Source organism: Nycticebus coucang, chromosome 24 (assembly GCF_027406575.1).
Source record: "Nycticebus coucang isolate mNycCou1 chromosome 24, mNycCou1.pri, whole genome shotgun sequence".
NCBI classification, from domain to species: domain Eukaryota; kingdom Metazoa; phylum Chordata; class Mammalia; order Primates; family Lorisidae; genus Nycticebus; species Nycticebus coucang.
Genome location: NC_069803.1, coordinates 357590 through 379292, shown reverse-complemented (window position 1 = coordinate 379292; position 21703 = coordinate 357590). Strand labels below are relative to the sequence as shown.

Below are 21703 nucleotides of genomic sequence, written 5' to 3'. Positions count from 1 at the left end.
TACCAAACAAGTTCTTCTTTGTAGCTTTGTTAAAATGTAGGTTTAAAACTATCTGATCTAGGAATTTTTTGTGGTTGGAAAATTTTCATTGCTGCTTCAGTTTTGGTGCTTGATATTGGTCTGTTCAGGAAATCTATTTCGTCTTGATTGAACTTAAGGAGGTTTCCAAGAATTTGTCATAATCTCCACATTTTAAATTTGGTAGGCATAGAGATCTTGATAGTATTCTAAGATGTTGTTCTCTACTTCTGTGATATTGGTTATAACTTCTTTTTCATCTTTAATTGATCTTATTAGAGTCCTCTCTTTTGTTTCTACTTATGTGACAAGGGACTTGTCAATTTTGTTTATCTTTTCGAATAATCTATTTTTTGTTTCACTAATCTTCTGGATAGCTATTTTGTTCTTGATTTCATTTATGTTGGTCTGATCTTGGTTATTTATTTTCTTCCTCTGGGTTTGTAATTGGCTTGCTCTTTCTTTTCCAGTTGCTTTAGATTAGTCATTAGATTGTCAAGTTGTGAACCTTCTGTCTTTTATGTCAGCATGTCAGTCTATGAGTTTGCCTCTCAGGACAGCTATTTATGCACCCCACACGTTTTGGTAACTTGTGCCCCCCTTGCCATTTGTTTGAGGATCTTTTAATTTCCATCTTTATCTCCTCCTTGACCCAATTATCATTTAGCATTAGGTATTTAGATTTCATGATTTTGCATAGAGATGAGTGTTTCTCTTGGAATTTATTTCTAGTTTTAGTGCACTGTAATCTGAGAAGAACATAGATAATTTCTATTTTTTAAATTTGTTGAGGCAGTTTTGTGACCTAGGATGTAGTCAATCTTATAGAATGTTTCATGAGCTAATGAGAAGAATTTAGTATTTAGGGGGTCAAATATTCTGTACATGTCTGTTAGGTCCATTTGCTCTAGAGTTCTGTTTAGGACCATTATTTATTTGTTTGTTTTCAGTTTTGAAGATCTGTTCAGTTTTGTCAGTGGGGTGTGGAAGTCCCTGGCAATTATAATGCTGTTGTTTATTATTTTATTTACTTTGAATAAAGTTTGCTTTAAGAATCTGGGTGTTCCTCTGTTGGGTGCTAAAAATATTTATGATATTGAAGTCTTCTTGTTGTCTTGGTCCCTTTGTATCATCCAGTTACCATCTTTGTCTTCCTTACTTTTGTTGATTAAAGTCTATTTTATCTGATATGAGGCTAACTACATCAGCCTTCTTTTGGCTTCCATTTGCATGTAATATTGTTTTCCATGCTTTCACCTTAAGTCTAAGTGAGTCCTTTTGAATTAGATGCATTTCTTGGAGACAGCATATACTTAGTTTCCTTTATCCACCCCCCATTCAGCAGCCTGTCTCTTCAGTGGAGAATTCAAGCCACTCACATTTATTGGAAGTATCAATATGTGTGGTGGATTTCTTTTCATCATGTTTAATACACCCTTACTGTTTTGTTTTACCTCTAGAGCCATTGTGATATCTGGATGCTGAACTTTAGCTTTTAGGTGATTTTACATAGGTGGGTATCTGTTATGTTGACCCAGGTGTAAAGCAGGTTTGAATACTTCCTGCAGGGCAGGTTTGTTCTTCACAAATTCCCACAGCAATTGTTTCTCTATGAAGGTCTTTATATCTCACTCATAGAGAAAACTTAATTTTGCAGGATATTAGATTCCAAGTAGGCCATTATTCTATCTTAGAAGGCTGAGGATAGCTGTTCAATAACTTCTGCCTTGTAGGATTTTAATTGAGAAGTCTCGAGTTAGTCCGATCAGTTATCTTTTGTAAGTTACCTACTGTTAAAGCCTAGTTCTGCTCATAAAATGGTCCCTTTCTTGTTTATTTTGACCAACCTAATGATTCTGTGTTACCATGATTACCTGATTACAATGAATGTCTCAGGTGTCCTTTGTGTTTCTTGTATCTGGATATTCAGATTTCTAGCAAGGGCAGGGAAATTTTCCTCAAATAAATTATCCAACCCTTGAGTATTTTCTTCTGCACCATCAGGGACACCTATAATTCTTATGTTTGGTCTCTTTGCATAGTTTTACATTTTGTGTAGTCTTTTCTTTTTTATTTCTCTGTTCTTTCTCTTTAACTGATTTGTTTAGCACAAAGGTATCTTCAAGTTCTGAGATTCTTTCTTCTATCTAATTGAACCTGCTCTTAAGGCTTTCCACTGTGTTTTGTAATTTCTTGAATGCTTTTCTTTTCATTTCTAGAAGTTCCTTTTCGTTTTCAGTACTTTCATTTCTTTGGAGAATTTATCACTCATTATTGCATGGTCTTTGTGGCTTCTTTCTGTGGGTTTCAATTTTCTCTTGTATTTCCATGAACTTTCCTACAACACATGTTCAAAATTCTTCATCTGTCATTTTTTTTTACTAAGTCATAACCACTTAGTTCATGTATACATTAATGCATTTATGGTGTACAATGTGCTGATTTGGAATGCTTACATTGAAATAGTTAATATATCCTTCACCTCATCTACGTAATACATGTGTTAAGACATATATACTCTATACTGAATTGATTAGAAATGTACCCTTGCAATATGCACCATAGGTATAGTCCCACCAATTACCTGCCCTCCATCAAATCTCCCCCCTCCCCTCCTCTTCCCTTTTTAATCCTTGGTTATAGTTATGATTTATCTTTCATATGAAAGTGTATGAAAGCTATAACCCAGTTATAACCTAAGAATATGGGGAAGGGGTAGAGGAGGTAGGGGGGAGGAGGGGAGGAGGGAGGGTGATTGGTGGAATTACACCTGCGGTGCATCTTACAAGGGTACATGTGAAACTTAGTAAATGTAGAATATAATTGTCTTAACACAATAACTAAGAAAATGCCATGAAGGCTATGTTAACCAGTGTGATGAAAATGTGTCAAACTGTTTATAAAACCAGTGTATGGTGCCCCATGATTGCATTAATGTACACAGCTATGATTTAATATTAATATTAAAAAGATGAACACACACAAAACAAAGTGTGAGTAATTGTAAATTGGTTTCATAATAGTACTGAGTACATTTGATACTTTTTCTTACATTCATCTGTCATTTTGATTCTTTTGTTTAGGTCGATATCCATTAGTAAGGAGTTATTATTTCTCTAAACATTGACCTTATACTTAGTGTTTTGTTGATTCCTTCTCACATAATTTCTTAATAAAGAACTACATGTGAAAAATAAATAAATAAAAAAAAGAAAGAACCACATGTGATAGGGCTGGCTTATTGGCCTATCTCTGAGACCCTGAATATCAATCCCTGCCTGAATGATATTGTGTCAGAGAGAGTAGTCTTGGGCCTGAGTATCCGTTGAGTTTCCCTAACAAATTTATTATACCTATCCAGTTTCTTAGAGGCCTACTATCTTCACTTCCTCCTGACAATGTATAGTGATTCAGCTTACTCAGAGTAATGGTGGGTGAAGCTTATACGTGTGGATCTTCTATACCCTATTTTCTTCAGTTGGATGACCCTTTGAAGGGATATATCATTGTTTCCCCTCTCTTTAATCGATGTTTGTATGAGCAAGTCCACTGCTGAGATGTTCTTTTGTGTCTGTGGTAGACTCTTGGCTCCAAGATGGAGTACTTGAGTGCTCCAAACTTTAGAAGGGATTCTGCAACTCTCGGGGGTTTCTTGAATTCCATTGCCACTGGGGTGAGGATAGGAGTAAGGCATTTCATAGCTAGGTTGTTTGATTCTGAAAGTCTTTGCAAAGCTTCAGCAAGGATCGGTTGTTGCTTTTTTGGCCACTAGGGATAGCCACTGGTAGGAAGGTCAAGTCAACCTCTGCAGACTGACAGAGCTCTTAACAGGGGAGAAGGCTAAATGCTTGTATGCTAAGGAACTTGGCTGAGTTCTTTCTGTCCTTATTCAGTAGTGCGCTTTTTCAGAGGGAAAGTGTAGGTAATTCTCCAAATGACCAGTTCTTGGACTCCCCACACACACACCATGTAAGAGTGTGTCAGTAAATGGTAAAGGGGTATATAAACTAACCTCACTATTTACAGATGGTGGTGCCAGAAGGAACAAGGTGCAGTGTTGTTTTGGGGTCCTGTGACTGATTCTAATCCCTCAAGAGAAGCACTTGAATGCCCCCACATAGTGGGTGGGGTCCTTCTAAATGAGCTTCCAAATGAGTCCTTAATCTCTGCTGGGCAGAGGTGGCAGGGAGGGCAGCTGGGTAAGCCTGGGTTGGGTTGGCTTGCCCTCAGATTCCACAGAACCTGAAAAGTTAGCTCCCAGCTTCTAGGCAGTACACTTTTAGGGAGAGTCTGAAGTGGCCCTATGCAAACAGGAAGTCAGTTTATGAAGGCAGTTTCATCTGGGATTCACCAGCTAGTAGAAGTGTGGTTACCAGAGGCTGGTGAAGGAAGTGGGGAGAGGGGTATTAGGAGAATCTTCTACTCTGCCTCCATTGGAATCACTTTTTAGTATTTTTATGTGTGAAACATGCCACATTTCTGAAAGTTATTGAGTTATTTCTGAAATAAACTCAGGTTTATTTCACTTAACACCATGACATCCATTCCCAATCACACTGCTGCAAATGACAAGATTTCATTTTTAATTGGCTGAATTGTATGTGTGTGAGTTTGAAAAAGTATATATACAGATGCACCACACTTGGGATTTCATCTAATGTACACAATGTGAGGGTGTTCAGCCAACCCCTGGTTGAAGGGGTCAACTAAAACTTGAACTTTACCTTGGAAGTGAGAACAATGTAACCTAAAAATTTGTACCTTCATATTATTTTAAAATTAAAAAAATTAAAAACTACTTTAAAAAATAATCAGTTTTTGTAAATAAAATTTTAGGAATATTCTTACCATGTCAGTCTTTTCTATTTACATTATGTGGAAGTATATAAATGAAGTGAGTCAAAGCTCTATATGTTCATATATTTGAAAATCCAAATTTTCAATCAATTTCAAATGAAAATTTTCATTGGTTAAAAAAAATCTCAGCTTACCATCCTTCTGTATGGCACTGAAGCACAATGTATTTGAAGAAAAACACATTCCCTGGTAGATATTGCAGTAAGCTCTTTTGTAAATTACTCATTTCAGCTTGATCCTTTTTAACTTATTTAAACCATTTCTGCTGCTTTTATTTATTTATTTATTTATTTATTTATTGTTTTTTATTGTTGGGGATTCATTGAGGGTACAATAAGCCAGGTTACACTGATTGCATTTGTTAGGTAAAGTCCCTCTTGCAATCATGTTTTGCCCCCAGAAAGTGTGGCACACACCAAGGCACCACCACCCTCCCTCCTAACCTCTCTCTGCTTTTCCTCCCCCCCATGACCTTAATTGTAGTTAATTGCCTTCATATCAAAATTCGGTACATAGGATTCATGCTTCTCCATTCTTGTGATGCTTTACTAAGAATAATGTCTTCCACTTCCATCCAGGTTAATACGAAGGATGTAAAGTCTCCATTTTTTAAAAAATAGCTGAATAGTATTCCATGGTATACATATACCACAGCTTGTTAATCCATTCCTGGGTTGGTGGGCATTTAGGCTTTTTCCACATTTTGGCGATTGTAAATTGAGCTGCAATAAAGTCTAGTACAAATGTCCATATGATAAAAGGATATTTTTCCTTCTGGGTAGATGCCCAGTAATGGGATTGCAGGATCAAATGGGAGGTCTAGCTTGAGTGCTTTGAGGTTTCTCCATACTTCCTTCCAGAAAGGTTGTACTAGTTTGCAGTCCCACCAGCAGTGTAAAAGAGTTCCCTTCTCTCCACATCCATGCCAGCATCTGCAGTTTTGAGATTTTGTGATGTGGGCTATTCTCGCTGGGGTTAGATGGTATCTCAGGTTGGTTTTGCATTTATCTAATATATAGGGATGATGAACATTTTTTCATATGTTTTTTAGCCATTTGTCTTCTTTAGAGAAGGTTCTATTCATGTCTCTTGCCAATTGATTGTTGGCTTTTTTAATGTGGATTAATTTGAGTTCTTATGGATTAATTTGAGTTCCCTATAGATCCCAGTTATCAAGCTTTTGTCTGATTCAAAAATGAAATATCACTTCCCATTGTGTAGGTTGTCTATTTGCTTTGCTTGTTGTCTACTTAGCTGTACAGAAGCTTTTCAGTTTAATAAAGTCCCATTTGTTTATTTTTGTTGTTGTTGCAATTGCCATGGCAATCTTCTTCATGAAGTCTTTCCCCAGGCCAATATCTTCCAGTGTTCTTTCTATGCTTTCTTGGAGGATTTTTATTGTTTCATGCCTTAAATTTAAGTCCTTTATCCATCTTGAATCATTTTTTTGTGAGTGGGGAAAGGTGTGGGTCCAGTTTCAGTCTTTTACATGTGGATATCCAGTTCTCCCAGCACCATTTGTTGAACAGGGAGTCTTTCCACCAAGGTATGTTCTTGTTTGGTTTATCGAAGTTTAGGTGGTTGTAAGATATTAGTTTCATTTCTTGATTTTCAATTCGATTCCAAGTGTCTGTGTGTCCATTTTTGTGCCAGTACCATGCTGTCTTGACCACTATGGCTTTGTAGTACAGCCTAAAATCTGGTATGCTGATGCCCCAGCTTTATTTTTATTACTAAGCACTGCCTTAGCTATACACGGTTTTTTTCTGGTTCCATACAAAACACAGAATCATTTTTTCCAAATCTTGAAAGTACGATGTTGGTATTTTAATAGGAATGGAATTGAATAGGTAGATTGCTCCTTTTACACTCCTGAATGATGTTTGCATGGAGTGCTCAGGTCCTCTCTGACCTCGGTCTTGTCCCTCTGGTGCCCTAATTGTGGGCCCAGAACCCTCTGGCTTGTTAAGGTCACACACAGAGGCCAGCCTCTCTTCTTTCTAAAGTCATATATGGAGAGTTTGGGTAATCTCCTGATGCCAGCCTCATCAGTCCATTGCCCTACTGTGGAGCTGTACTGTTTTTGGTCATTCAGTAAAACAGGTTCACTCATCTAGAATCTTTCCAGAGGTCTAGAACATCTTTTGTCTGACAGCCACACACAGAGGCAGATTCCTTTCTGGCTGCAGTTTCAGTTATTTTTGTTCCTCTTTTTCCCCCTTGAAAATTCTCTTTATATCTTAGGTTTAATCTCTTTTACTTTACCTCCAGTTTTTGCTATGGGCATGACCGAGTCATGATTCCCCCTTCTTCACCTCTAAGCTGTCTTCTAACTAACCTCAAGCCCCTACATCTCCAGCCGGACCTCAAACCAAAACATCTCTTTTTTTTTTTTTTTTTTTCGGTAATACTGCTTGGCCTATGTACAAACTTGACAGTGGCTTGCATTGGCCTGAACACTGCACCTTTAATCTCTCAATTCTCACTTATATCAATAATTACTGTCAAAAACTGGGTAAATGGTCAGGGATTCCCTACATCCAGGCATTTCTCTTACTCTGAAATATTCCTTCTCTGCTTTCATCTTGAGAACCCTCTCAGATTATCCTCATGTGTGTAACACTGGCTTCCCCAGACCCATCAGAATTTCCATTGTCTATTCCTACCCGGTAAACAGCTCTTCCCTTCTGCCCTTCCACAGCCCTTCCTACTCTTCTGAAACCCACCTCCTACAATCCCTCTATTTTCTCAACCAGAACACCTGGAAAATTCCTCTGTGTAGGATACCTCTCCTCCATCTATATTCTCCCATCATTCACCCATTCACATTGCCCTCCAACCCCCACATCCTTCCCTTAAATAATATCACATTCCACCTCTCTCCACTGTGCCTCACCTGCTCTCCACCATATGTGGTAGAAAAACTGGCAGAATTCCCCCAGTGCTCTCAGAATCCCTAGAGATATCCTTGGTCTTCAAGGTGTGGGAGAACCTCTCAGTGCTCTGGTTATTAATTTCCACCATTAGGTAAAACCTGGCTACTTCTTGAAACTCTAAGAGCTATTTCAAAACAAATCCCCAAATTTTCCTCAGGATTGTTCTTTAAGTGTAGTAGACCAGGCTGACTGGCAAAGCAGTCAGCCCATGAAAGTCTTCATTGGAAGTCTGACTGCCTAGGATTTTTCTGAAGATACAGTTCTGCAGTAACTCCCAAGGCCAATACCTGGCCTGAGCCCAGCTGCAAAAGACTGACAAGACCCAGAAAGTCAGGATGCCTTCTGGATGCTGTCCCAGACAACTAAACTCTGGGTATTTTCCCTAATGGAAGTTAAGCCAATTCCTTTTCTGATAACCATGGGAGCAACCTCTTCCACACTATCACCTTATAAAAGGTCTCTAAAAACAAGCAGAGGTCTCAGTAATGTGTATTGTGACATTCCCCTACTAGGTGGAAATGTCCTCTCAGGATTACTAATGGCTATGACAACTCCTGGTTATTGTATGTAATAGAGCCACTAATTAATTATGTTATAATTTTTCTCATTCTCAGTTTTGGACCAGTAACAATTCACATCATCTCTCCATTTATTAACTAGTCACCCCAAAATAACTCTTCATATCCTCACCCTACTGGATACCAACCCCCTCTGACTGAAAAAGCCTCAGACTATAAACACCACTCCATTCCCCATTCCCCTCACCCTCCTATTCTCTTTACAGGCAGCCCATAGAGTCCTTCATCTCTATTATTTGTGGACCTACCTCTTGTTCTATGATCCTTTATCTTGTAATTTTTATTTAAGAAATGTAGATCCCAATAGATGGTCATGACACAAAATTAAATAATCCATACATCCCCCCCCGCAAAGAGTTCATAGAAAGCTAAATTGAAGGTATAGAGTTCTAGTAAGAAAATAAAATACTGCATGTATACAGGTCAAATTGCCTTCACTCTGTCTTCTAAGGCAGTGAATAATTACTTCAATGTTATACAGACTAGAGATGTGGTCAATTTGCCAAATTTTAAGTATATTTACAAATGATATTCATTCTCTGCTCTTGATGTGGTCAATGACTCATTGTATAAACATAAAAAAGTGATGGTCCACGTTATCACTTATGACTGGTAGCTAAATAATGTGTAAACGTGGACAAAGGGCAGGGGTGATGAGGAGCAAGATGGCAGCTGAGTTACAGCTTCTGTGCAACTGGGTGCACTGAGAGTGAGGAGAGAAGACTCCAGGCATCTCTTGCTGGTGGGTTCTGCTCAGAAACTTCCCTTTGGTGACACAGGAAGTCAGTGAGCAACTTATAGACCCCACAAGGAGAACAAAAGCACTGGAAAACTAGCAAGTGGTAGATGTATTTGTTTAGTCAGAGGCTGCCAGCAGCTGTAACCATAGCAACAGGGAAACTGCAAGCAGGAAATGCCTTACCTGTGGGCTCTTTTGGATTTTTGGACTTGGGCACTCAATGGACTGCGTTGGGAGATCTTGGGCAGGTGTGCAGATGACTTTGGGTGTTATCTGGGACCCCGAACTGAGCTGCTGAGTGAGAAAGGAGCTAATACTGTTTAGCTGTGGGCTGTCTGTATAGCTACTGTGGGGGAGGTGCCCCTGCACATTTCAGCACAGGGATCATGGAGAAGAATTAGGGTGTGTAGTCTAGTGACTGAAATGACCAAAGGTGGGCACTGAGATACAGGGGAAGAGCAGAGATCTAAGAGTTTGGCAGATTAAAAGACTTGACCCTCAGGGGCTTAGAGTGAGACTAGTTTTGGTGCACTGGATAAGTGGGAAACCAGGCCAGGAGAGATCCCAGAGATAAGTGCTTTTCTTGGAAAGCTTCTGCTTAGCTGAGGCTCACAGTTAGAAGTGTCTTTTAAGCGGGCCGAGGAGACATTTGGGATCCCAAGCCTGTGGGGTATAAGAAATATGCAGAGGCCTCCAGTCTCCATCTCATACTGTTGTAGGAAGACAAGGCCCAACAGAGAGAAAGAGCACCCAAATACCATGTTTATAAAAGGATGGGCTTTATTCACCAGCTGGGAGCTTACGGCATAGAAGAATTCCAAATGGCCATGCTCCCTTACTTCCTTAGCTTTCCCTTTTTATTCCCACAGGTACCCTTCTCATTGGCAAGTTTGAATCAAGTGGGAGATGCCATTCCCACCCCTACAGAACTACAGGATTTCACAGAACTTGGAAATTTCAAAGTTTCAGGAAGTTAACTTTACAAATTCCCAAGAGCTGAGTCAGCATGGAGAGGACCCTACATGTGTATCCTTGTGGTCTCCTTCAGAAGACCTGTTCTTCTAGACCTCACCCTTCTCAGGTATCCTCTCTCATTTACCCCTTTTAAGACTCTAATACATTTTAATTTGGGGTCTCAATATCAACTTGTTTCTGCAGATGCCAATATTAATTAATTTTCAGCACTGAGGTGTTATTGACTATGACTCTTGTTGGGTTCTCTACTCAGGCCTTAATAGTATCATGGTGGGGGGGCTAATATGCATATGAGTTTTTACTTTTCCCTGTGACATTTCCCCCCTTTGCCCAAAGTTCAAAGTCCAATTAAGACAAGTCCCTCAAGGAGTTTCCTCAGGCTTCATCTGTGCATTGACCAGCTAGCTCCCAGTATGTGGCTGGAGCAGGGCATGTTGATTGTCTTAAAAGTTACCTTTACTTTTCAAGGATCATTGAAGCCCTATTCAGCCAGCTGTGATGACGCTAGATGAGGATTCTTTCCATCTTCACTGCTGTGCGTGTGGTCAGAATGATGGTGTAAAGTTCTTTCTACCTTGGTTTCAGGGGGATCAGGTTCTGATTCCAGACCTAGACTTGGTCCCCTTGATCTTGCAGAGAGAAAAGATGTACAGACCCAAAAGACTAAACAGAACACAGTTAATTATCCCAGTAGAGATTTTCCTTGTTACTGTTTCTAGGGTTTTGTCTATTCAGTTCAGTCTTTTCCAGTTCTTTTAGGAATTCCTGCTAAATTGCAGAGAATTGACAAAGGTCTCTTTGAGCAACATCAAAGGCAAGGCCTGCATCCAGTTAAGCTTTGCTTCCTGACAGAGTTTACCAATTTCTGCTTTTATGGTCCTGTTTATGCACTTTACCCTAAGTTTTGAGGCCTATAAATTATTGAAAGATTTAGTTTATTATTTGCACTAGTTCTGTTATGAAGGCTAGCCCATTGTCAAATTTAAAACAGAGTGGCAACCTAAACCATGGGACATTTTCTCTGGGCAATATTTTTACTAATTAAGGAGTCCTTTTTTATCCCAGTGGGAAGGGCTTTTACCTATTCCAAGTCTGATAGACCATCACCAGCTGGTATTTGTTCCTTCTAAACCTGGGCAGTTTAGTAAAGTTTACCTGGAAGTCCTCGAAAGGCGTTGCTTCATACAACTGGATTCCCGTGGGTACCACTGGTTCTTGGCATGTGTTAAACTAGCTGCTGGTGACACACTGTAGACTGACAGTTTTGGCCAGGGCTACCAGGTGGGAGATGTAGAAGTACTGGCCCAGCAACTTCATCAAATACTACTGTCACCATAATGGCTCCTAGAATCTGGTGGACTGCTACCTGTCCATCTGACATCTTTATTCATCCTCCCTCCATTCAATCCTGGCTCCCTTCCACTGCCAACCATTTCTTCTCCTCCCTGGAGTAGATAGAGATGAGCTCCAGGACACATGGGATGAGGGGAGCCACTCGCCATACCTGGTATGGCTGGGAGGCAGCCCTCTTTGCCTCAGTGTCAGCTCTGGTGTTCCCCTTAGTGATGGTGGAAACATCTCTTGATGTCCACGACAGTGCATAACTGCCACTTTCTGGGGATTTCACACTCCCTGTAGCAATTGGAGTATTTCTTGCTGATACTTAATGTCCTTTCTCCCAGAGTTTAAAAATGCCTCTTTCTTGTATAATGCCCCATGCACTTGGAGAGTCAGAAAATCATACTTAGAGTCAGTGTAAATATTTACACTTTTTCCTTGGCTTAATTCTAAGGCTTGGGTCAAGGCAATTAATTCAGCCTTCTGAGCAGATGTCCCTTGAGGTAGGTGCATAGCCTCCACAGTCTCTGTTAAGGTGACCACTGCATACCCAGCTCACCGTTCACCTTGCTCCATCACGTAACTGTTTCCATCTACATACAAGTCCCAGTCTGCATCTGTCCAGGGCTGGTCACGCAAGTCAGGTCTGCTAGAGTACATATTATCTATGACTTCCGCACAGTCATGCTGAGTTTCTCTTCCACTGACTGAAAGGAGTGTGGCTGGGTTCAGGGTGTTACATACTTCTATTGTTTTGCGTGGATCACCACACATTAAGCTTTGATAGTTAATATTGCATTAGAGAGCCATAAATGTCCCTTTGCATTCATCAAAGTGACCACAGAGTGAGGTACTTTCACTCTGAGATCCTGCCCTAGAGGCAGCTTATTGGCTTCTTGCACAAGGAGAGCAGTAGTGGATAGAGCCCATAAGCAGGGTGGCCATCCTCTTGCCACTCCATCCAACTTCTTAGAGAGGTAGGCTACAGGCCTCGGCCAGGAATCAACCAGCTGAGTTAACACACCCACAACCATTTTATCTCTCTCTGAGACATACAGAGTAAAGGGCTTGGCCAAGTCTGGCAGTCCCAATGCAGGTGCAGCCATCAGCCTCATTGTTAGCTGGGAGAAGGCACATTCCTGTTCTCCTCCCCACTCTAAGGGCTCTCTCTCCTCTCCTTTAGTTGCCTCATACAAGGGCTTAGCTAAGATGGCAAAGTTGGGGATCCAAAGATGACAGAATCCGACCATGCCTAAGAATTTTCAAACCTGCTTTTGACTCTTGGGAGTGAGGAGGCAATTAATGACCTGCCTCTATTTCATGCCTAGATACCTCTACCCCTGCTGGATAGTAAATCTTAGATGATGTACTTACCACTAGCAAATCTGGGCCTTCAGTTTGAATACTTTATAGCCACATACCTCTAGATGTCATAAAAGACAGTCCATGCCTGGGGCACAGCCCTCCTGGCTAGGGTGTCCTGAAAGGAGATTATGGACATATTGGAAAAGCACACATTCTAATTCCTCAGCTTGGAATTTCTGGAGGTCACAAGCCAGCCCTTCTCCAAAAATCATGGGTGTTTTGAACCCATGTGGTAACCTGGTCCATATGTACTGTTTCCAATCTGGTCTCTCCCACTGGAAAACAAACAGCCTCTGGTTTCCCAAAGCCAGCCTTATACCGAAAAAGGCATCTTTTAAGTCCATAAAAGTGGGCCACTTGGCTTCTGCTGGCAGCAGATTCAGCAGACTAGGATGCAGTGTTACAGTTTCACCATTTACTGGGAAATTCTAGATAACATTTAATACTGCACAAGTTTTTCAGTGTAGCCAACAGGCGACCTTTGTGGAGTCTTAAGCTTCAGAGTAAATATAACTACTGCATATAATTCCATACTCTTTGGCCAGTCTCTTAGTCCCAATTAACAACAGATCAATTTAGTAAAACAGTTATGCTTCATTTTATGAGTCAACAATACAGACAAGGTTGAGATGTAAATACAGGTAGACCACAGCCTCTTTTTCCTCCTTTTAAACTATTTTTCTCTCTCCAATTTCTCTCTTTACAAAAGACAAATTATAGTAAAACTAACTTATTTGCCAAAATAAATGTACCTTCAATATATGGGGGTCTGATGATTTGCATAAATTGCAGTAAGAATAATTATTAGCCATCTAGGCTCTTCTTTCCTTTAAAATTGGCTTTGCTAGAACCTTTTATAAGGAATCTCAGGCTGGAATTTTTGAAAGCCTTTCAGAGCCCAGGTTTCATCTGTGCCATTAGATACCTGTATGCATTGGGTAAATCCCTCTTCTCTTGAGGTCCCCAAGCACATTTTGATTCCCAGACCCATTAGCAAGCATCCTTCATTACTTACCACAGATCAGGAAATGTTACTGATGGGTATCTGGCCAGTTTTCCAAAGGGCCTTTTTTACTGACCTTATAAAGTCAACCTTGATTCCTTAACGCAGTCTGGACTCCTCTGGAAATACTATTCCAGCCGAAGCCTTGGTAAAATAACCAGTGCCTTCATCATGTTCTGTCTGTTACAGCAAAACAGATTCCTATTGAACTTATGCAAATAACTGTATTGTCAGAAATTAAGAATACTTACAAATGGCTTTCAAATTCCAGAGAAATCAAGGAGAGAAAAATACATGTTTCAAACTCTGCTTGGAAGTACATACATTGCTTTAAAAGCTACAAATAGCTCAAAAGACAGAAAATTATTTTCTTGACTTCTGGAAAAAGGAACACAAAAAGAATCAACAATATTTCAAACCAAAAGCCATTACAAACTAGCCCAGTTCCATGTAACTGATTTCTGTTCTATTAAAGTTAGGTTAGCAATACTCATAGACATGTTAACTTTCCAATGAAAGTTCTAAAAATCTGCTTTTTAGTTCAGAGGTATTCAATTTAGAAAGACATCAAGAATTTCAATTTGAGAGAATTTGTCAGCCTCTCTTAATATTTCTTTTTCTTTTTAGGATAAACTTTGAACTCAGCCAGTTACATAAAAAGTTCTTTCTTTTTTAGATGAATTAAAATTATTACCGACAATATATGTTAGGATGGACCAATCTCTTATACGTTAGGACAGACCAATGCTTTATACATTAGGACAGACAAATGCTTTATAATATTGGAACATATGTATAACCATAATCCACACAAAATTAATCACCATTTAATATTTGACAATGTTTTCTATATATTTTGAATAAATCAAATAAGTTTAATTTGTTTTCCCATGACTTTCAATGGTCTTAATAGTTCAAGAAGACCAAATTTAGAGTTGTGTTTTGTTGTTGTTGTTGTTGTTGTTGTTTTTGGCCTGGGCCAAGTTTGAACCTGCCAGTCTTAGTGCATGTGGACCACTGCCCTACGGGGTCCAAGCCCCAGATTCAGAGTTTTTATTTTGGAAGGTTTGTCAAATATCAAAAGCCTAAAACATTTTTTTAAAGAAAATTACAAGCCAGAAGATTTTAAAGAAAATACATAGTCAACTGGATCACATGTAAATTCTTTCAAAATTCTCTTTTATGAACTTCCTTTAACCTGCACAGACCATCTACAAACATTCTAAACTTTCTTTAACTTTTGCCCTGCCTTCCACTTTCTTACACAACCATTCTGTTTCAGGACAAAATTTACCATGCAAGATTCTTTCTTTACACAATGCCATTCTCCTTTCTGTCTAATTTCTATTACTCTCAAAAACCCAATTCCCACAAAACAGGATCCCAGTTTACCATGAAGTCCCCCATTCACTCAGCCAAACTCATAACTAGAAGGTTTAAAAGGCAAGAATCTTATCCTTTGACAAAGATTAGTTTCCCCAAGAACTTAAGCAACCAAATTATTACATTTTACATATTAGAGACATTTTATGAGATGGAACATTGATACAGGATTTTCCCACTGGATAGGGAACCCCCATTTTTCAGGATCAGGTGAGCTTAGACATTAGACTCCCATCTCCAGGCATAAAACCTCTGAGCCCTAGCAAGGTCATGGCCAAACCATGGCCAAAGCAGCCAAAACCATTTGGAGGGCTCCACCTTGATTAAGGAGCACACACACTAATCTCCTCCCCAGAAAAAAACTGCAGCAAAGACCTAATAACCTTGTCCAAGGTGAGGCGCTGCATCCACGTCTCCATCTTTGGAGACATTTCTCAAAAGAAGATAGGCAAATAACTGCCATATATATGAAAAAATTTTCAACAACACTAATTATTGAGAAAAATGCAAATATAAAAACACAATGAGATGTTTTATTTCACCCCAATTAGAATAACCACTGAAAAAAACACAAAGAAATAATAATTATTGGAATGCCTGAGGTGGAGGAACTTTTTATACCCTTTGGCTCAGTCGGTAAGGTGCCGGCCCCATATACTGAGGGTGGCAGGTTCAAACCCGGCCCCGGCTGAACTGCAACCAAAAAATAGCTGGGAATTGTGGCGGGTGCATGTAGTCCCAGCTACTCCGGAGGCAGAGGCAAGAGAATCGCTTAAGCCCAGGAGTTGGAGGTTGCTGTGATTTGTGTGATGCCATGGCACTCTACCCGAGGAGCATAAAGTGACAATCTGTCTCTACAAAAAAAAAAAAAAAAAAAAAAACTTAACTGAGGACTGAGGTTTTTTTCTGGACTGGAAAGCGGGGGTGGGGGGAGAGGAAGGGTTTCTTTTCCAGGAACTGTGCTACATGACTATTTACTTCTTTATTTGATTGATTTTAATATTTATTTATTTAATTTTTCGTTCATTTGATTTTTTTTTTTTTTTTTTTTTTTGGTGAGGCAGACTCTCACTGAGTCACCCTCCATAGATTGCCATGGTGTGGTGTCACAGCTCACAAGAACCTCCAACTCTTGGGCATTAACGATTCTCTGGCCTCAGCCTCCCAAGTACCTGGGACTACATGAGCCCGCCACATCACCGGGGTATTTTTGCTTTGTTGCAGTTGTCATTGTTGTTTAGCTTGTCAGACAGGGCTGGAATCTGCCAGCCTCCTCGGTGGATGTGGTTGGTTCCTTAACCACTGTGCTATGCACCACCACCCCCAACCCCACGCCAGCCTATTTATTTATCTGTTTATTTATTAAATATTTTCCTTCTTCTGCGGTGTTTGACTGGGGCCCGGTTTCAACCCGCTGCCTCTGGTACATGGGGCCGGTGCCCTACTCCTCTGAGCCACAGGCACTGAACTACTTTTACTCTTTGATTTTCCTTCCTTCCTTCCTTCCTTCCTTCCTTCCTTCCTTCCTTCCATCGTTCCGTCCCATCGTTTATCCCTCCCTCCATTCCTCCCTTCCTTCCTTCCTTCCTTCCTTCCTTCCTTCCTTCCTTCCTTCCTTCCTTCCTTCCTTCCTTCCTTCCTTCCTTCCTTCCTTCCCTCCCATCCTTTCTCCCTCCTTCCCTTCTTTCTTGCTTTTTTTTTTTTCTAGTTATTGTCTGGGGCTTTGATCGAAACCGTCACCTCCGGCATATGCGGGGGGGGGCGGGGGGTCACGCAAGCGAACTCTTTCATTTAAATGATTTTGAGGAGGGGGCAGTTTTTCTCACCACCCACCACCTCTGTATATGGGGACGGCACCCTACTCCTTTCACCCAGAGGTGCCACCTATTAACTTCTTTTTGTTTTTTTTTTTGGTATGTAGCCAAATTCTTTATTCCAAGTTTTAGTTTTATACTCTTCCACTCACGTACACACCTAATCTATTATCTATTACTTTCATCATCTTATCTTCTTGTTTACATATCTGTAATTTAACTTGAAAGGAAGTATTTATCATATCAATGCAATCACTTGTGTAGTAAATCTCTTCCTCTAAACAGTGACTAGTTTCCGAGCAGGTCACAAAGACAAAAGTAGCCAGAGGGGAACAGAGTTGATAGAAGAATATCTTCAAGCATTCACTCAGTTTACTCAGTATGAAGTAATGACTGTGTCCTTCCCTCGGGGCAGAGTACCTATAGACCTCTGACAATATGTTGTTAACATATGTCAACCCTCTGGCCCGTATCTCTGAGGAGAGGCGTCATGCCCTTGGATCTCAGGTTTCACAGGTATACAGCTTCAGAGAAAAGGCCTGAGGAATTTTCCAACTCCAAAAAAGCCTAACTCTGTGAGTAACCCAGGGGGATCCAGGTCTCTTTAAGCCTCTGGAAGAAAAGCAAGTCATTTGAAACTCGCACGGAATTTGCTTTGTGTGCTTGATGTAGGATAAGTTTATTTCTAAATATTATCCTAAACAGGTGCTGGGGCCTCAGCGGGGGATTGCTCAGTTCAGAAATGCGTGTGCGTCTGAGTGGGCGCAGCCTGTGGCTCAAGGAATAGGGCACCGGCCCCATATTATACCGTGGGTGTCGGTTCAAGCCCGGCCCCCGCCAGAACTGGAAAACAAACAAATAAACAAACCAAAAAATTTTTGGGAACTCAACTCAGTGAGCTGAAGCAATCCGCCCACCTAGATCTCCCAAAGTGCTACGATTACAGGCCTGAGCCACCTCAGGACGCCCAGCCTAATTTGACTTAGTGACATATCATTCTCCCACACCTGGTTTCACTGTATCTGGAGAGATGTATGTGTGGCTGGGGGAAGCTATTGTTAAGAAAAGAAGATAACGGGTGGCACCTGTCGGTGAAAGGAGTAGGGTGCCGGCCCCATATACGGAGGTGGTGGGTGGCGAAAAACACTGCCCCCTCCCCAAATTCATTCCGTTTAAAGAGTTCGCCTGTGTCCCCCACCCCACCCCGCATATGCCAGAGGTGGCGGGTTCAAACCCAACCGTGGGGGGGAAAAACTGGAAAAAAAAAAAAAAGAAAGAAGGAAGAAAGGAAGGGAGGGAGGGAGAGAGGAAGGAAGGAAGGAAAGAAGGAAGGAAGGAAGATCAAAGAGTAAAAGTAGTTCAGTGCCTGGGGCTCAGAGGAGTAGGGCACCGGCCTCATATACTAGAGGTGGCAGGTTCAAACCCGACCACAGTCAAAAACTGCAGGAGAAGAAAAATATTAAATAAATAAATAAATAAATGAATAAATAGGCTGGGGTGGGGTGGGGGGGTGGTGCATAGCACAGTGGTTAAGGCACCAACCACATCCACTGAGCAGAGTGGCGGATTCCAGCCCTGCCTGGCAAGCTAAACAACAGAGACAACTGCAAGAAAGCAAAAAATGTCCTGCATTGTGGTGGGCTCCTGTATTCCCAGGTACTTGGGAGGCTGAGGCCAGAGAATCCTTAACGCCCAAGAGGTGGAGGTTGCTGTGAGCTGTGACCCCACACCACAACAATATATGAAGGGTGACATAGTGAGAGTCTGCCTCACCCAAAAAAAAAAAAAAATCAAATAAATTAAAAATAAATAAATAAATAAATATTAAAATCAATCAAATAAAGATGTAAATAGTCACATAGCACAGTTCCTGGAACAGAAACCCTCCCTCTCTCCCCACCCCCGCTTTCCAGTCCAGAGAAAACTTCAGTCTTCAGTTAAGTTTTTTTTTGTTTGTTTGTTTTTTTGTAGAGACAGAGTTTCACTTTATTGCCCTCCGTAGAGTGCCGTGCCATCACACAGCTCACAGCAACCTCCAACTCCTGGGCTTAGGCTATTCTCCTGCCTCAGCCTCCAAGTAGCTGGGACTACAGCAGTCTACCATAATGCCCATCTAGTTTTGCTATTTTTAGTGGAGATGAGGTCTCACAAATGTTCAGGCTGGTCTTGAACTCTTGAGCTCAGGTGATCCACCTGCCTCAGGCTCCCAGAGAGCTAGGCTTACAGGCTAAGCCACCATTCCTGGCTTATATGAGTACAAATTAAAAATATTTAATTCAAGAGAGCTTCTTCCAGGAAAGTCCCAAGGGCCTCACTCAGCTGGTCAACTTACATTCAGAGCCCTAATATCTCATGTCTTCTTCTCCTTTATTACCCCTAGGTCATTTTCTTCCTCATCATCTTACTCTAATAAATGTAATTCTAAAAATGAAATGACTAAATTTTGTTTTCTTTATTTGACTTCTTGATATTTAACTTTTCCATCCTTCTTCCTTTAGAAGTCTTTTTTTTTCATATTGCTTAGGGATTCTTTGAACTTCTAACAATACAGTGCTTGTCCAGAATAATTGGGACACTCAGTAATTAGGTTTTATAAATAATCAAGATTATAAAAGCAACGGGTTATAGTTATAAAGAAAAACACACATGTGAACACACACTCACACATACACATGGATAGACATTTGTGTTTATACACACAGACCTTCACTGGGAGGATAAATAAACATCATCATCATTGGTCACTTCTGCTGAGCCAAAGGGTCAGAAGAGAGCATATAGAATGGGGAGGTCCTTTTTTCTTTTTCTTTCTTTCCTTTTTCCTTTTTTTTTTTTTTTTTTGAGACAGTTTCACTTTGTTGCCCTTGGTTGAGTGATGTGGCCTCACAGCTCACAGAATTCGAACTCTTGGGCTCAAGTGATTGTCTTGCCTCAGCCTCCAGAGTAGCTGGTAGTATAGGTGCCTGCCACAATGCCTGGCTGTGTTTTTTTTTTTTTTTTCTTTGTTTAGAGATGGAGTCTCACTCTTGCTCAGGCTGGACTCAAACTCATGAGCTTGAGCACGCCACACACCTCAGTCTCTGAGAGTGCTGGGATTACAGGCAGGAACCACTGTGCCTAACTTTGGGAGGTCGTTTCTTACCATTTTCTTTAAATTTTTATTTTTTCCTTGAGGTAGAAATTCAGCTGACTTTCATGTCTTTTAATTTGATATCTTGATGATGTATTATTTATTTAAAATTTTAAAAAGATCCACAATTTTTCTGTACTAAGGAAAGGCAAGTAAATCATAACGAGATGAAAGCAGGGCTGAGCATCTCCTGGCACAGCGGGCCCGTACCTACAGAACCAAACACTTTCAGGGACCCTGGGAGATATGCCAATTTACAGAAGGAAAAATGCCTGCAATCCAGCTTGGATTATATCTGTATCTATGACTGTGTGTTTGGAAATACGTTTTCAATAATTTTTGAACAGAGGAAGTACCCACAGAGGCAAAAAGGAATGTGACGGTGATAGGCTTGGTGGGGCAGTACAGAAGACCATCGGTGGAAGTGTGGTGAGGGAGAGAATCCTGACTTACAAAGATGTCTGCATAGGATTCTATTTCTAAATTCTAGAAAATGGAAAGCAACAGGGACAGAAAGTAGAGCTCATCTAGGGTGGCCTTGGGTAGGGAATCAGAGGAGGAATCAGAAAAAGGTGACCAGAGGCCTTTGAGGTTGTGAGGTTCGTTGATTGTGGGGATGTTTTCCAGGGAGCATAAAATATCCAAGTGTGTCTAACTGTACACATTAAATATGGTCACATGACTGTGTATTAGTTATCCATTAGAAAGAAGGGATTAAGAGGGTACAGCCAAAAGACAGGTATGGATGCTGCAAACTCACACAAGAGATCTGGGATATCCTGGAATCAGGAAGAGAATGGATGAGCTAGAACTGCCACCTCAGCCCTTGAACTTCCTTACCAAAAGATTCTGTATATCAAGCTGATAATTAGCAGGGTTTTCTGTTTCCTTGGGTACACATTTTCTAGAAATAGATTTCTGTGAATGACAGAAGAGGAGAAGCCTCCACTCCCAGGTGGCACCTGTGGGTTCTGCTGTGTCCATGGTGGCAGCAGCAACAGCAGCAGAAGCCACAGGCCAGGACTGAGCATCAGCTGCCAGGTGTTGACCCTTTTGAAGGGTAAGAAGGATTTTTTTTTCCTCACTTCCCCATGGGCCTGGAGCATTTTGAGAGCATGATCAGCCTCATCATCACTCTGGAGCCCCGTGATGGTCAGGGAGCCTGAGCTGCCAGACTTGGAGGCAGAGAATCTGTCAGGGACCCACAAAGGTATATTGCTGTTACCATAGATGATGGATTTAGGGGCCGTTCCCTGGAGCTCCTGGTACCAGTTCACAGCATACCCAACCCCGATGTTGCTGCTGCTTCCCAAGTAGGAGATGGTGACTGTCTCCACCAGGGTTCCTGACACCGAGGGCGGCTGAATAAGCCCAGAATGCGCCCAGGACCCTGGGTCTGAAGAGAAGAGGAGAGAGCAGGGCCCCAGGCTCTCCCCAGGGCCCTTCTCCTGGCCCAAGTCTGGTCACCTGTGCAGTGAGCCAGGAGGGTGAGGAGGAGAGGGGACCAGGCCATGGTGGGGACTGTCCTGGGTCCTGCCTTCTGTGCCCACAGCTGAGGCACAGCTCC

General features: G+C 41.1%; 1 pseudogene; it reads left to right on the top strand.

Annotated features, from left to right (window-relative positions):
* Positions 1 to 11357, top strand: part of LOC128576581 (putative ankyrin repeat domain-containing protein 20A3) — a 156479-nt pseudogene extending 145122 nt beyond the window's left edge.
* The last annotated feature ends 10346 nt before the right edge of the window (positions 11358 to 21703 follow it).